Below are 6,427 nucleotides of genomic sequence, written 5' to 3'. Positions count from 1 at the left end.
TTAGTTTTTGGTACACACGTGCCAGACAATTGCGCAGTTCCAGCTCTCCCAGTTGAATGAGAATGAAAAAAAAAAAGAACTCAACCACTAACGCGAAACGAAACTATCTGTTGTCTTTTGTTTAGTTTACTCTCCGTTAAACCAAAGAGCGCTCTTTCGGGTCCGTGCTCTCTAATAAAAATTCGGCAAAACATATTTTGAGCATGCATGTATATGTATGTGTGTTGCGCGTGTGGATAAAACATAAGCACCAAAGGTTAGCTGTGTGTTCAATATAAAGCAACTTAAACATACAACGTTTTTGCATCTGAGTTTAATATAAACTTAATTAAACAAACATTTCGTTGTGCGCGAACAATTACAAATATGTCGTTTAGTGCGGACAGTGTAAACAGGGTGCGCTACCTAAAACTGAAACCAAAATCAATTTTCGACAAAGTTCATAAATTTGATTCTAAATTATCAACAGACAATATAAGGACCTTTAATGCCAGCGAATTAATTTAGTTCAGAACACTAAACAAGAATTCAAAGCTATACACGATAGCTTAGAAGACCTTGATCAAAATGAAGTCGGAAGTAAACTATTTTCCGACTTTGATGAATTGGTGGCGTCCGTAGAATCGCGCGTGTAAAACGAAGTCATACGTTGACAATATCATATGCCAGCTATTTCTTCTTTTCGTGCTTACGCGGACGCACCGACCTTTAGTATGGCTAACAAATCGCGGTTGCCTGAGCCTGTATCTCTATGTAGCTATGTATATCTATGTAGCTACGCTAAATTCGAAGCGCTGGTCTATAATGAATTTCTTTTATTTTAAAATATAGTCCCAAGATTTGTCTGAACTGAGCTTTCGCTTATATGTAGTTTTATGTTTTTTTTTTATCAAGCTGAGCTTCACATAATAAATACAATAAATCTTTAATTGAAAATCTAAAAAGATTGCAACTAAGCACTTACTCTAAACAAAAACTATTTATAAGTGGTTTTGTAATAGAATCACAATTTTTTTTCGTTATTCATTTGTTATTTGCTTTACTTCGTGGAATATATTACACTACCACAGGATCTTCTTCATTGCTTATTTTTACCGGTTGGCTGTTTTGAGGCTCCGTTGACAATTTCCTGTGCAACATACAAATACAGGTGAGGCTAAGTAAAATAAGAACTGAAAAAGAATAAAGTAGTTATGGTTATCAAGTTATGGTATTTATGGTATAGTTTTTACCCCAATATTGTGGATATAAGCTTGTGAAACATTCAAGCACAGCATTAAGTACTATGGCAATAATCCAAGGCAGGAATAATTTGTGTTTTTCCTAAAACAAAAATGGATAATTGGATTAAAAGTTTCATAAATATTTCCACATTTTAAAACTCACCTCATATACGCCCACCAGGAGTATTACTGACACTTGCAAAATAATCAGATGCACCATGAAGTTTAATAACTCTTTGTCAACAAATTCTTCAAAATTAATATATCCAAGAGTTATAAAACCAATTATTACTCCGACGAGGCTTACCACTGTATAGCTTATGCCAATAGCATTGGCACATATTTTTAAAATGTTAATGTAAGATAAATTCATTATTAATAATTTCAGTTTTCAGCGGCTAAAATTCATTAAAATTTTAGTTTTTAATACACGTGCCGTCTGGCACAATCACGCAGCTTTCCAGCTGTCCCAGTTAAATGAGAATGAGAATAGAAAATACTCATCCACGAAATGAACTATCTGTTGTCTTTTGCTTAGGTTACTCTCCGTTCAACCAAAGAGCGTTAGTTATTGCTCTTTCGGACCCGTGCTCTCACATAAAAATTCGGCAGACATATGCTGAGCATGTACATATGTATGTGTGTTGCGCGTGTGGATAAAACAAGCAGCAGATGTTAATTCGGTGCCCATATCTGGATACGCCTATTTCAATTCAAAGTGCTGCTCTATTATGAATTTCTTTTATGCTATTATATAGTCTCAAGCATTTTATGAATTTAGCTTTGGCTTTGTTGTAGTCTTATGAGTTTTATTTTGATCAAGTTGAGCTTACACATACAAATAATGTGAATATATTACATATTTATTTAAAAAACTAAAAAATAAATGGCAGTTTTACAAGCTGTAAACAAAAACTATTTATAATTAGACTATCGCCGGATCGGTTTCATAATTATTCTGTGCTAATTGACGTCTTTCAGACTCTTTTCCCAATTTCTTGAACCACGCAGAAATACACATTAAGCTAAGTATATTAAACACTGAAAAAGAATTGAACAGTTGTAGGTAGTTATAGTATAGTGTTCTAGTAGATTATTTACCATAACGATCAGAGTTTATACCGATACGATCCAAGCTTATACCGAAACTATCAAAGTTTATACCGAAACGACCAAAATTAAAAAGAACTTCAAACGAACAATGAATGATTGTGAAAATAATCCATGGCTGCAACAATTTGTAGTTTTGCTAAAAAAAAAAAAAATAGATTATCATTTGAAAGTGTTATAAATAATTAAATTTTATGTTTTTAATTAGGAACATACCTTATACAAGCCAATCATCAGCACTACTGACGCTATACAGCCAATCACTTCAACCAACAATAAAAATAACAGCATTCCTAAATTTGTTTTCGATTCATTCCGTGCTACCGCTAATAAAACATATTTGACTGTGCTAAAACTAGATAAAGTATTAAGTAAACCAACAAAAATGGCACAGATTTGTAAAAATTGATTGGACATCATAAAAAAAATTCTGCTTCTTTTACTTTTTACAGTTAAAAGCAGGAGCTAAGTAATTTCGCTTCAGATACACGTGAGAGACAAACGTTGAATACCAGCAGTGTGAGTTGAATGTAGTGCTGACAAGAACAAAAGAAGGCTAGATTTTGTGAAAAAAAAAAAAATGGCTAAATTAAAAAAAAAAATGTGAAAAACATTTTTCAGTTAATTTAATATATTTATAATATCTTCACAGTCGTGCTCATCATATTTATTATTTTCGATGCTTAAAATTAAATTAAAGTTGCGCTCAGGAAGCTTATAATTATGACAGCACATGCCATATCCCCGCAATCGAAAAGGCTAGGCCGTTTCAAAATATGCTAAATCTAGCCGAAAGTAGGCAGGCATCCCTGGTTGAATGAGAATGAGAATAATCAGTATGTTTACAATTTAAATTTCATTGTTTTGAAATATTTTGATATATGGGCGTATTGAGAATGTAATTTATGATTAAGATTAAATGAAAAGATTGCCTTATCTACGCCAATGCTTCACATATATTAATAAATAAATAATATTCATATAAACTGTATTTAATATTTTAATTATTTCTTTATTATTATTGTTGAGGAACGCACAACGTAATTGGTTTGAATTTAACGACCGGGTGGAAATTTGAACATCAACGGTCGTTTCGTATGAATTTAAAATATAACGAATTTTAGTTTAAGCAGTATTGAATTCGCCGTGGAACCGGTTTTAAGGCGCCACAAGTCTTCAGCAAATTTCTGACGAAATTATATTTTCGTGCATGTGTACATGTGTATGCATTTTTTAGTTTTAGTTGCCGATTCACAACAGAGTAAATTAGACGTGCCAGTGGCAGTCCATGAAATAAAGAATTCTTGTGTTGTGTTGTTAACAAACAATTATTTTATTTATTATTAAGGTGATTCAGATGTGTATATTAAAGATCTTTTTAAGTTAAAAAGCACTGTGCTTTAATTTGGATTAGAAGATAACGAAAATAGATTTACTTCCTCAAATACATTAGACTGTCGCCTGATCTGTTTCATTATTATTTTTGACAGTTGACTTCTTTGAGGCTCTTTCCCTAATTTCTTGAACCATGTTATGGCCCTTAGTGGACCCGTGTAAATTTTCATGGACTTCGCCTGGCTAGCTCACATCTCCTCAGGGGTCGGTCCCAACAACATATATTTTTTTATCATTACAACACTACATGCTGCACAATTACGAATAAACTCAAAACTTACAGGAATCCCCCTTCTTCCCCTTTCTTGCCTTTATATTCTCTACACACAAATTTTTTTTATAATAATAACATTTATTAACTTATAAATGTGTATATAAAACTAGATTTAGATTTAGATTTAACTAGATTTAATTAATTAGGGGGGGATTAAATATATAATAAAAAATATAAAGAGTATGAATATATATATATATATGTCTATTGCTAGGTTATAAATACATAATTACTGGGACAACACGTTACATTTTTTTGGTTTTAATAAAGTACGACAAATTAAAAATTAAGTGCCTGAGGGCCTGATCGATGTCGCCTAATTAATTAATTTAATTTTTTTTTTTTTTAATTTAGTGTCTCGCTAACCGTCTGCGCACTTCGAATCTTTTTTCTGCCTTGATCTCCATCATGGCGGCGCCCTTCCTTTCTCCCAGTCACGCCGGGATCAATGCCGCCGTGACCGCTCTCTCTCCTTTTCAAAACTACGTAAGGGCGCCGATCAACCACCCTTTCACAACACTAGCTTCTACTCCCTAAAAAAAAAAAAAACTAATTATCGACCTTCCGCCACAGTGGACATAACAACCACGCACAAAAACAGATAAAGCTAAGTATATTAAACACTGAAAATTAATTGTGCACTTTTATGTAAGTAAGTTATAGTATAGTAGTAGGAGTAGTAGTATTTTTACCGAAACGAGAAGAGATTTTACTGAAATTGCCATACATAATTGTAATAATAACTTAATACATAAAATGAATAGCAGCGAATATAATCCATAGATGGAACAATCTGTAGTTTTGCTAAAAAAAAAAATTATACTTTTAGCAATTAAAAACAGTAGCTCCAACAAATTTCACTTTTGGTACACGTGACAGACAATCGTTGAATCCCAGCAGTGTGAGTTGAATAAGAATAATCAGTATGATTTAGATTTAATTTTTCTCATGTTTCGATGATGATGTACACGAACACAAATTGAAGGAGCTCACTCAGCTCTGCTCACCCATTATGACCAAGATGCACCAGCAGGGACAAGGACAGGGCAATCCCAATGCCAACTGTGGCCAGCAGGCAGGCGGGTTTGGCGGTGCCGCGTACCAGGGACCAACTGTCGAGGAGGTCGACTAAATAGTCATTAGTATTAAATACAGACTGATTAGGAATTTTGGTTGTTTCCTAAAAAAATCTCATCAGCAAGTACAAGTCATTGTTGAAATATGCCAAAAATTAAACAATTATTTAGTTTTATAAGCTTAAATATTTTATAAGCTTAAATATTGCTATTAAAAAAATATTAAAATGTACATATGTTTTTAAAAAATAAATTTATTATTTATGCGTAAAATTAAATGCAAGTATTTTCAATTTTCGATTTAGATTCCTATCAGCTAACAATTAGGATTAATAAAACGATTAATTTTGAAATGGAGATTTCTCATTAAAAATGCAAGCACTCGAATAGAGAAATTACAAAGAAGTAATAGCTGGAACAACAATGTTTAACAACGTGTTTTCGTTGTGATTACATAGTCGACTTAACAAAAGGTATTATAAAATTATAAAAAATGCATGTAACAGGGTGTAGGATGCTTGGCAGACACATAAAGTATATACATATATTCTTGATCAGCAAGGGAAACTGAGTCGATATAGTCATGTCCGCCTATCCGTCCGTTCGCAACTAAATTTTGAATATAGGTGCTCCTTTACCCGAGCCAAATAGCTTTTTTTTCTTCCCCCCTCCTCAGCAAACAAACCTTTATATGATTCCGACTGATGCCAAGAACAATCAGATAAATAGCTTAAGTGATATATTTACATTTAAATTTTTAATATATACAGCTAAAAGTTTTTTTGCCGAAATGTATTAAATTTTGTATTTGTTCTATACATTTAATAGGAAGTTTTTAAGGTATGATGCCTTTCCGACTTTGTGATTTAAATATGCGCACACAATTCTTATGGGGATTGAACATAAGCAAGAGAAGCAGGTATCTGTGATCTTAGGGGCATCCATCTCCTAATTGCATACTTTATAAGCTATCAAAGCTATAAAGGTGAAGTCTTTTATCTAATGCAGCTGGTTAGAGTTCTTGTCGTGTAGTTGAAGCGGTTGCTTAAAAGCTTAAAAGGAACTCAAATCAAATCTCTCTGTCAAACCTTCCCAAAAACAACAAATTACCCACTGCCCAACCCAAATTAAGCTCTGAACTGAAGGTAAATTTCGCTTTTAGCGGTAGTCTTTGCTTTTAGTCAACGTAATTAAATATTTCGAATAATGAATATAATAATACTAAGAAGCACCCCATTATACCGAGTCCTATTTTTTCATTGCAAGCAACTATACTTTTTTTTAAGTTGGAATATACTTTGAAAGCTTATAAATAAAAATATAAATTGGTAAAAAATTAATACAGTTTT

This window comes from Drosophila busckii, chromosome 3R (genome assembly GCF_011750605.1).
Source record: "Drosophila busckii strain San Diego stock center, stock number 13000-0081.31 chromosome 3R, ASM1175060v1, whole genome shotgun sequence".
NCBI classification, from domain to species: Eukaryota; Metazoa; Arthropoda; class Insecta; order Diptera; family Drosophilidae; genus Drosophila; species Drosophila busckii.
Note: the sequence above shows the minus strand (reverse complement) of the source record.